This window comes from Chiloscyllium plagiosum, unplaced genomic scaffold (genome assembly GCF_037043375.1).
Source record: "Chiloscyllium plagiosum isolate Xiang-an unplaced genomic scaffold, Cpla_swu_hap1 HiC_scaffold_6, whole genome shotgun sequence".
Taxonomy (NCBI): domain Eukaryota; kingdom Metazoa; phylum Chordata; class Chondrichthyes; order Orectolobiformes; family Hemiscylliidae; genus Chiloscyllium; species Chiloscyllium plagiosum.
In genome coordinates this window covers 115,195,134-115,206,643 of record NW_028270144.1, presented here as the reverse complement: position 1 = coordinate 115,206,643, position 11,510 = coordinate 115,195,134, and the positions used below count along the sequence as shown (strand labels likewise).

Genomic DNA, 11,510 nt, shown 5'->3' with positions numbered 1-11,510 from the left:
ACTGGAAATTAGCCAGATTTGCCTTTATGGCATCACACTTTGCAGGGACAGGGTTCTGAGATTGTTATTGTGGACTCTTTTCCTCTCTGCACAATAAACAAGTGGGTTTCCTCTCCCCTGTTGACTCTTGCTTTGCTCAAAGTCTGCATTATTGTTGCCTGAGGTGATGACCAATGGATCAATCATTGCACCCCCATTCTGAACATGTATCCTTAAACTCCAAAATAGAATATTCATATTCCAGTGGGCCAGACAGGATGCCCATTATCTCCCTAGGGAACAAGAAATCCAGATAGGGCCTTAGCCTTAGAACTTAACCATTGTAAATTCTCCAACATGAGAGAATCTAATCATCATCCATTTATATTCAATGGTATTACCATTGAATCCTCCATTGTCAATATTCTGCAATTTACTATTGACAAGAAACTGAACCAGTTATCGAAATACTGTGGTTACAAGAGTAGATCAGAGACTGGGAATAATGTGGTGAATAACTCACCTTCTCCCTCCCCAGTACTTTCCATCATCTACAAAGCCAAATCTAGAATAGGATTGAATATTTCCCACTTGCCTGGATAGATGCAGCTCCAAAAATATCAAGAAGTTTGCCTCCAGCCAGAACAGGGTTAGAGACATAAAAACTGCAGATGCTGGAATCCAAGGTAGACAAGCAGGAGGCTGGAAGAACACAACAAGCCACCTGAAACGTTGACTTCTCCACTTCCTGATGCTACTTGGTTTGCTGTGTTCTTCCAGCCTCCTGCTTGTCTAGCTCTGGCCAGAACAAAGCATCCCATGTGATAAGCACCCCATTCACCACATTTATGGGCGGCACGGTGGCACAGTGGTTAGCACTGCTGCCTCACAGCGCCAGAGATCCGGGTTCAATTCCCGACTCAGGCGACTGACTGTGTGGAGTTTGCACGTTCTCCCCGTGTCTGCGTGGGTTTCCTCCGGGTGCTCCGGTTTCCTCCCACAGTCCAAAGATGTGCAGGTCAGGTGAATCGGCCATGCTAAATTGCCCGTAGTGTTAGGTGAAGGGGTAAATGTAGGGATATGGGTGGGTTGCGCTTCGGCGGGTCGGTGTGGACTTGTTGGGCCGAAGGGCCTGTTTCCACACTGTAAGTAATCTAATCTAATCTAATCTAATTTAACATTCACTTCCTTCAGCATGATGCACAGTGGCACAATGTGTCCCATTTACAAGATGTGCTGCAGTAATTAATGAAAGCTACTTTGACAACACCGTCCAAACCTGCAGTGTCTACTATCGAGAAAGACACGGGCAGCAGATACATGAATATCTGCATGTTCCCCTGTCAGACACACGCTAGCCTGATTTGGAAATGTGTTTGTTTGCTGTCGCTGGGTCAAAACTCTGGAATCACTTTGTAACTCTGATTCTGCACTACATGGACTAAACTGGTTCAAGGAGACAGCTCATTACCACCTTCAAGGGTGGTTAAGAATAGGCAATGGATGTGATCTAGCTGGTTTCTCTTATATTGCATAATCGTTTTTTAAAAAATTAAATCTAGGTGGCTATGCACCCTGAACCCTGCTCCTGGACCCACATTTCTTCACCACTAACTACAAAACCCAAACAGGAGCTGAGATACATATGGATCTATCACTTGAAACTTGGGACTCTGGGTGTAAGACCCTTTCTAAAATGGAGACCGCCATATCACGAGTGGTACAGAAGGGCTAAGTCTTCACCATCTCATGAATGTCAGACAAAGGAACACAAAATTGACCGCAGTTCCAAGTGACATATTTACAGTTTAAGGGTGTCGTGATTGGAGCAGTATTAATGCAATAGATAAAACTAATGAATGAAGTTCGGTTATCTACAAACTTTGTGATAAGTTACTCAAGCCAATGTAACATTTCTGTAACAGGATTTGAACTGAATTTGTAGCTTGTTGTATAATGTTGAAGGATACAATTCATTCCAGAATATTACATGGTATATACTACATAGAACTGGTCATTCAATCCAGCCCACCCATACTGTCCTTTCTGCTCGCCATGAGTTTCCTTCCATATATCTTTCCCATTCAGCATAACCTTCTCCTTCATTTTCAAATCTAGTTTCCATTTCTATGCACCTATATCATTCACTTCAACCACTCCCTGTGCTTGTGAGTAGACCTGTTGTCGTACTTTCTGTGATGCCTTGGTTAGATTCACAGTCATCAATCCTTCATATTGGTATCAGTGTAAGCGACAGGTACCATGAGAGGAAGGATGCACACACAAACCTTTTGGCAGAAGAGGAGCTCTACCATGATAAATAAAGTAGGTTTATTATATAGTACTTAATTGCTAGCCACAATACATCTGAGTTATATGATTGTCCCATGGGGGACCTCAGGCTTCATGTAAGAATGGATTTACATTACTGTTCAGTTCATAGATCTCAGCACTGGCCTTGCAATTGACAACTTTGAACTGGAACTAGATCTGGTTCATTCCTCCCAGGAACAGTCTTTTACATCTTAATGAGCAGAGTTCATCTTAATACATCAACTAACCCTTTCACATTCTATACCTCCATAGCTCATCAATCCCTGAGTATAGGCGTTCCTTTAGAATTTCCTTTTGGGTTTGTTTTAGTGATGATATCTTATGTTGATGGCTTCTGGTCAAACTCTTCCTCAGAAGATGAAAACTTGGATAGACTTTGATTCAGATCTATGGAAATGGGTTTAGAGACAGGCACCATGCCAGGAACAAGTGGGCTGATAGAAGTGGTGTGGACTCCATCAGCATGTTTCAGCAACACGTTCCTGTAGCCAAGGATATTTTCCTGTATTGGGCTGATGACATGACTGGCTGTTCCTCCCCCAGAGGTGGGAAATCACATAAGGAGGTTCAGGCCCCAGTAAGAGTAATTAAGGGCAACACTGCAGGAATTTTCTCATTGCTATAGCAATACGCTGTGCCACATAGACAGCACCAGCACTTTGGAAATGGCCAATGATGAAAAGTCGCAATTGGTGTGCTCCCTTCCATCCTGATGTCATTATTAGCTTCAGATATCTTTGCTGCATCTCTGTTGTGTATGCCTGATGGGGACAGCAAGGTCCCTTTCTTGATACTTAACATAGCTCAATAATGCTCACCTCCACTGAGGGAGGGCTTCAGAGCTGCCAGATGTCTGACTGAGATGACAACCTCCGGAAGCAACTCAACTTCCCCGCATGCTGGAGTTTATCCTGAGTGATTGATGGACTGCCAATGCATGACCTTTGATCTCTCTACCCAACTGTCCCTGTTAGCATCCTTTACAGCTCCAGGTCCCATGTTCCTCTGCCATGAAGCCAACTCTGCACCCAGGGTAGCAAAAACTGTAAGTAGTTGTAAAATGCTGAGTAGTTAATGATGTGTTCTCTGATACTTTGGCTGGCAGTCAGATGGCAAGTACAGATGTGGCCAGTTGGGGGAAGATTGTTCCACTGGACACTGTGCCAGAAAGCCAGCGGATTTCCGTTTTTCCCAACATTGGGATCCCATAACTTGCAGGAACGTCTTCTCTGAGTCATAAATTTCACAATTTGAATGGCATCTACATGGTCAGCCGTCAGCCTCTTCTTTTCAAAAGAACAGAGCTCCAACTTTCTACCATTTGGAACCGGATAGAGAAGCAAATAATTCTTGCACTGATCTGCCACCAACTAAAAACAAATTTCACTTTTGCAAAAGGAACATCAACAAAGAAGTTAAGAAGACATATTAAAATACAAAAGACATTAAGAAAGAAACCAACAAAATGAACAATTTCTAAATTATTTTTTATTTATTCATTCAAAGGATATGGGTCATGTTCATTGTCCATCCTGAATTGCTCTTGCAGAAGGTAGTAGTGAGCTGCTTTCTGGAACTGCTGCAGCTAATGTGGTTTTAAAGCACTCATAGTGGCGTTAGGGAGGAAATTCCAAGATATTGCTGTAGTAACAGTGAAGGATTGAGAAAACAGAAAATTACAGACCAGTTAGCCTAACTTCAGCAGTGGGGAAGATGCTATAAAATGCATAATGAAAGACATGGTAACAGAACATTTGGAAAGCATTAACAGGAATGGACAAAGCCACTAATGGCTAAATGTGAAGTTATACACATCTGTGAAAAGCAGAAAGGAGGAGTATTGCTTTAACAGTGATATATTGGGAAGTGTGGAGGTTCAAAAGATTCTGGGTGCTCTTGTTCACCAGGCAATAAAAGTAGGCAGGTGTAGCAAGCAATTGGAATACAAATAGTTGGTTGGGATTTCATTGCTGGAGGATTTGAGTTCAGAAGTAGAAAAGTGTTTCTACAGTTATACAGGGCCTTGGTGTGACTGCATCTGGAGTATCACATACAGTTTTGGTCTCTGTTGTTGTAGTTCTGTTCGCTGAGTTGGGAATTTGTGTTGCAGACGTTTCGTCCCCTGTCTAGGTGACATCCTCAGTGTTTGGGAGCCTCCTTTGAAGCGCTTCTGTGATGTTTCCTCCGGCATTTATAGTGGTTTGAATCTGCCGCTTCCGGTTGTCAGTTCCAGCTGTCAGCTGCAGTGGTCGGTATATTGGGTCCAGGTCGATGACAGGGGATGAAACATCTGCAACACAAATTCCCAACTTGGTGAACAGAACCATAACAATGAGCACCCGAGCTACAAATCTTCTCACAAACTTTGGTCTCTCTACCTAAGAAAAGATATAGTCATGGTCATAGAATCACACAGCATGGAAACAGACCTTTTGATCCAACTAGTCCGTGCTGAACATAATCGCAAACTAAATTAGTCCCACCTGCTTCCTCCTCACCCTCCAAACCTTTTCTATTCATTGCCAATCCAAAATGTCTTTTAAACATCGTAACTGTACCTGCATCCACCACTTCCTCAGGAAGTTCATTCCACACATGAACCACCCTCTGTGTAAAAAATATTTTTTTTAAATCTCTTTCCTCTCACCCTAAAAATATGCCCCCTAGTCTTGAAATCCCCCATCCTAGGGAAAAGACAATGACTATTAACCTTATCTATACCCCTCATTATTGTATAAACTTCTATAAGGTCACCTCTCACCTTCCTACGGTCCAGTGAAAAAAGGCCTAGCCTTTCATTATAACTCAAACTTTCCATACCCAGCAACATCCTGCTAAATGTGTGAGCCCTCTCCAGCTTAATAATATCCTCTTGGTAACTGGGTGACTAGAACTGGACACTATATTACAGAAGAGGCCTCACCAATGTCCTGTACAACCTCAGCATGATTCCCAACTCCTACATAACTCATATATGCTTATACTTGCCTCAGAGAGGGAGTACATCAAAGGTTCACAAGGCTGGTACGAGGGTTGTCAGGATTGTTGTAGGAGGAGAGGTTTATTCAACTGGGCCTATGTGCACTGGAGTTTAGAAGAATGAGAGGGGATATTATTGAAACAAATAAAATTCTAACAGGGCTTGATAGACTAAATGCAGAAAGGATGTTTTCCTTGGTTGGGGAGTGTGGAATCCGAGATCACAGTCTCAGGATACAGGGTGGACCTTATAGGAATGAGATGAGGAAATAGTTCTTCACTCAGAGAATGGTCAACCTGTGGATTTTGCTGTCACAGAGGCCTGTGGAGATCAAGTCACTGAATTTATTCGAGAAGGAAATAGATACATTTTTAGATTTTAAAGACTTCAAGGGGAACATGGGAGAAAACAAAAAAAAAGACATTGAGATGGAAGATTAGCCATGATTATATTGAATGGCAGGGCAAGCTAAAAGAGCTGAATCGGCTAGTTCTATGCCTAGTTTCTATGGAGGCCCAAATGGAGTGGGAATGGCCAGCTGGCTGGAGGCCCAAGCGGAGCAGGAACAGACAATGAGCTGGAGGTGCAAGTGGAGTGGGGATGGACAAAGGGCTGCAGGCCCAAGTGGAGTGCGGATGGACAATGGGCTGGAGGCCCGAGTGGAGTGGGGATGGACAAAGGGCTAGAGGCCTGAGCGGAGTGGGGATGGACAATGGGCTAGAAGCCCGAGTGGAGTGGGGGTGGATAATGGGCTGGAGGCCCGAGTGGAGTGGGGGTGGAAAATGGGCTGGAGGCCCGAGTGGAGTGGGGATGGACAATGGGCAGGATGCTTGAGTGAAGTGGGAATAGACAATGAGCTGGAGGCCCAAGTGGAGCAGGGATGGACAATGAGTTGGAGGCTTGATCAGAGCGGGTTTGCCAGCATAGCCACAACTGGGACAGTTGTGGAACTGGGGACTGGTGAGGGCATTCAGCAGCTTGCTGGCCTGTTCAGACCTCGTGTGGAAATCCCCTGCACTGATCTACTATAGACCCATTATAGAAAGACTGTAATGTTTGTCTTATCTTTATTTCTTCTTTCTCTAACTTATACTATGGCTAGCTGTAAGTAATGTAACACTTTTCCTTTATTACTCTATTTTGTATCTAAGATTTGTACACAGGTACTTTGTACATAAGATGGCACTATGTGTGCTGACATTGTAAACTCCTGTACATGAGTGCATGTGACAAAAAAGCAATTCTAATTCTAATTTCCACAAAAGGGCAGTTGATTTCTGAGAAACAAGACCAAAGATATGAATAAATACATGAAACAACATCTTCTGCCTGTTTTAAGGCATAAGTCCTAAATTAAGTAGAATTCCAGCCATCAATTTGGCAAATTGGCCCAGTTCTAAATTAGTGTGTTCCACACCTGTTTTGTACCTGAGAAATGGTCACAATGCTTCCATAGTGAATTGCACCAACATTTTTATATGATCAAGTGAAAAAGGTACCAGTACTCCACTATCTCTCTTTACCCTCCTTGTTTGACAGCAGCAGATTTTTATTGAATGGATATGCTTGCCCATTCAGTGACTATTTGACTGTTGATGCACCGTAATCATCAAAGACGCAATAAATAAAGTGGCTTTAGTTATGTTAAAAGGCAAAAAAGGATAATTTATTTTATTATATTTAGCTCAATCATAGCAAAATAATTTCAAAAAAGTGCTTTGACTTTCGCACACTGGTGCACACTCACACAAATTGATTGTAGAGTTGGAGGATACATTAAGCAGTTTCGAGTCCAGTAATATTACATGGGTGTACAACTGTTCTACTACTATCATTGTCAAGGCAGTTTAGCTATGTAGACTGGTAATTTAGCTATTGGGTTTCGTTGTTTTTAAAATATTTGTTTGCAGCTTCAAAAATTAACAAGTATGTTTTGAAAATTACAAGTTTCGAGACAGAGAGAGAGAAATCCATATAAGATAGTTATGTCTTCAACATTTCACATGCTTGTCCTAATCTGCAGAGAAAACTGTTGTTTTAACATCCAAAAGGCTAGTTGGCTTGTTGCATGACTGTCCCTCTCTAACTGGCCAGGGATCCAAATATGGTCTTGGCTAGTTTATTCTAGTTGTCTGAATTACATGAGATTGTGTTTGAGCACAAGCCATTTGAGTTCTTTTTAAGACTTCTGAATCCCCTGGTTTTTTCCGTCTTTTCTTTTTTTTTATATTACCCCACACTACAAATGTACCCAAAAGGGTCTCAAGTCGACAGGCAGAAGGCTGGAAGAACACAGCAAGCCAGGCAGCATCAGGAGGTGGAGAAGTTGACCCAGCAGTAGTGCTCATATTTTCCCCAAATCACCCATGGCTGTGTGTGTATGTGTAGCGACATATAAAAAAAGATTCATTGCGCTAAAACTTTATTCTATATTTTCTACTACTAGGAAAGCACCCATGTGGCTAGAGAAAGAAGGGATTAAATCAAAATAGAGGCCTTTTATAGCCTGTCCCAGTGATCAAGTCTAATGGTTTGCCCCACTGAGTTGGATACTAAGAACTTGATGTTTTACTAATGATGCAGGAATTGGTTCCCATTCATCAACTTGCAAGGCAATTGGTCTCAATGCACCTTTTCAGACTGAGTGCCTCCATTTCAATAGTTTGGAATGTGGAAGGTGCTGTGATGCAAATATGTAGCCATCTTTGAACTGGAATGCTGCTTTGGTGGCTTTTTACAAAAAAAACAATTTGACACTTCCAGCCAGTAAATTCAAAAATCCATTTTTGTGAAGAAGAGTTTTACAATAGCCTGTGGACTTGGTTATGAGACCTGAAAAATAGTTCCATAATCTCTTATATTGAATATTATTTTAAAAATTGGAGCTATTTTTGTATCATAACTAAATGTATTCCTTTAAGCAGTATTCAATTTTAACTTTCTCTCATGGTTTAGTTCCTCCATTAATGCTCCAGCCCTGACACATGAGCTACTACCAATATCAGTTATAAAGATGTGGGTAACATCAGCAGGAGGTAAATTGTTCTTCATTCTCTCTGAGGTAATTCATAACTTTAGTGGTAGGCAACGCCCAGTAGGTACAGATTCTCCAAATGTTGGAGTTTAAGTCCCTACCTGAATTTGAGCATAAAATCAAGGTTAACATTCCAATGGTTGACTGAGAGAGTGTTGAGCTTTTGGGAGTGCTGTCATTTAGATGGAATGTCAAACCAAAACACCAGCTATTTTCCAAAGTGGATGTAGAAGATGTTATGGCACTTTTGAGAATGGCAGAGATATTATCTCCAGTAACTGGAGCAATATTTATCCCTTGATCGACATGACAGGAACAGATTATCTAGTTAGTACTACCTTGACATTTCCGAGAGTTTACTGCATCCATATTTCCTATATTAAAGAAGTGACTACACTTCAAAAAGTACTTCTCTGGTTGTGAAGTGCATTGGAGCGTCCTGCATTAAATGCACATTGTTTCTCTTTGCAGCATCCAACTGACAACATGATGACCACACTGTTTAAGAACCAGCATCTTTTCGCTCCAAAAGAAAATTGCAAAATCCTGATCCAGTTAAAGTCACCATGGACCATAGGCCTCTTCTCCCATTAGAGATACACGTTTGGTGTTCATTTAACCTGGGGGTTTCTACAGCTTCTGGTATTTCACTTTAGACCCTGCAACATCTTTGGATTTTCATATATTTGCTAATGGAAATATACTATTGTGATATGTGTCAATTTAATAAGTGGTACTACCAAATATTTCACAGTTTCTAAGTTTGTTTCCGTAAATTCAATGGACTGTATTTTGCTGGAGAAAGCTATCTCATTCATTATGTTCATGCATGCTTAAATTTCAAAACATATTTCTTACAAGATTAGTGGATGTCAGAGCTGCTAACTGTGTGTTGCAGGAAACGGGCAACCTGGGATCAATGGAATAGACAAGATATCCCCTTAACTAGTGAGATGTAGAAATAAACAAAGAGGAAGAACTCAGAATAAGAGTAAATTGGAGTGAGTGAACGCAATTTAGTTCAGAAAGTCAAATTGATTTGAATGGTAGAAAGGTTGGATTCAGCAAAAGAGTGAAGTAGAAGCCAGAAAGGATTTGCTTCTGATTGGACACTTTTAAATTCTCTTAAAATAATTCATAATCTGAAAGAATGAGATACAATATTTATTTATTTCCTGGGCATGAGAGGTTGACAAACAATCGTCAGTAATTATCTTTTGTTTTAAGTCAAATGTAATTGTTTTGAGAACTAGCTTTCCCTGGCAATTTTAATGGGCAGTTAATATTCAATAGCAGCAATTTCATAAAAATCAAGGGGACTTTAAGAAGAATATACAAATTATGCAAAGTTAATGATAAACTGGCACAATTTGTCCAGCAACATTTTGTGATTTCCAATTCATTAGGGAATCCCTTCCTTTCTACAAGATGTCCATCCTTTTATCAAAGCCTTTTTTTAAAGATTAATGCTTCTCTGGGTCTCTGTGACCTCTTAGCCAGTCGCCTTACTACATCTTGCAGAAAAATGAGAGGCCAAGGTCTGCAGGTGTATAGTTCCTTGAAAGTGGTGTCACAAGTAGACAGGGTGGGGGAGAAGGTGTTTGACACACTTGCCTTCATGAGTCAGAGCATTGAGTATAGGAGTTGGGACGTCATATTACAGCTGCACAAGACATTGGAGAGACCACGGTTGGATTACTACCTATAATTCTCTTTGCCTGCTAAAGGAACAATGTTATTAAACTAGAAAGGGTGCAAAAAGGATTTACAAGGATTTTGCTAAGTCTGGAAGGTTTGATTTATAAGGAGTAGCTGGATAAGATTTGACTTTTTTTCCCTGGAGCATGAGAGGCTGAGGGGTGACTTCATAGAGGTTTATAAAATCATAAGGGGCATGGATAGGGTGATTAACTAAGGTCCTTTCCCCAGAGGAGTGGAGTCCAAAAGTACAAGTCATAGGTTTAAGGTCAGAAGGGAAAGATTTAAAAGGGGCCTGAGAGGCAACTTTTTCACACCAAAAGTGATGCTTATATGGAACAAACTGGCAGAGGATGTGGTAGAAGTGGGTGTAAAACATTTGGACAGCTACATGAATAGAAAAGGTTTAAAGAGATATGGGCCAAATGCAGGCAAATGGGACGAGTTCAGTTTAAGAAACCTGGTGAATATGGACAGGTTGGGCCGAATGATCTGTTTCATGCTTTACAGCTCTATAACACCAGGATTAATAGTGGTGTGGTGTTCAGAAGCCATTATATACAGCTAAATTTGGCCTAAGATATTTTTTAAAGTTTCAGGGCTTCAGGCATTAATGATGTACATTGGTTCACCAAAACTAAACAACTGTTCATAAACTGATTTAGAATTGCTGCATAAAAGACATTCATCATCCAATTTTTATTTATCTGAGCCATCCCCTTTCTATTCAGGCACTTGTTATTTTTACTCGAATATTATACGTATACCATCAGATTTGTTTCATTTTCATTCATCTACCTTTTTCGTCGCTTTTGTTTTTCAACTTTTTAATCCCATAATTTTCGGATTTATTTTACTCAATATCCTGCATGGTACGTAATAGTTTTCATTGCTGGAAGAGAATTTCTGTCAGACTGGAAAGTTTGACAGTTGAATAAATTCCTGATCTACCTTTTGCCAATGTGTTGGTTACTTGGACCAATCAGTATGACTTTGGCAGTTTACGTTGATATTTATATACTTTTCTGAAATGAATGTCATAGGTAATTTATAACAGGTATGATGTTATCCAAACTCCAAAGCACATGTCAACCTCTTTAGGAACAGAATTTGGCATTGTTTTTCCTTCCTGGTTTACACGAGACATTTTTCTTCAAAATTGGGAAGTGTATGTTCTTCCAAGCTGTCCATAAATTAAAATCATCATGGGTATCTGAGTAATTTTCAGTCACATTGGAGGTCCTAATGAAATAAATTTCATAATGGTCCTTGATGGTCCGATAGCACATTCAGTTCTATATTACATTCATTCCATTCTATCCATACATAATATAGCACCTTATAATACACTTATTAGTCGTTCAAATCCATCAACCTTATAAGCATGTAGTTAGGTCCATTCTTGCTCTCAGTTTAAGGACTCTTGCCCACAACCCCTTTCCCTTACATTAAAGTCCTTAGGAGGGCCAAGGTAAGTTCACCTCA

The 11,510-nt window shown here is 40.7% G+C and overlaps 1 long non-coding RNA gene across 1 annotated transcript in view; it reads right to left on the bottom strand.

The window, feature by feature from the left end:
• Positions 1–3,828: 3,828 nt before the first annotated feature.
• Positions 3,829–11,510, bottom strand: part of LOC148149844 (uncharacterized) — a 45,468-nt gene continuing 37,786 nt past the window's right edge. Inside the window, exon 3 of the long non-coding RNA XR_015757371.1 lies at positions 3,829–3,954. This is a non-coding gene — a long non-coding RNA (uncharacterized LOC148149844). The remainder of the gene's footprint in view (positions 3,955–11,510) is intronic.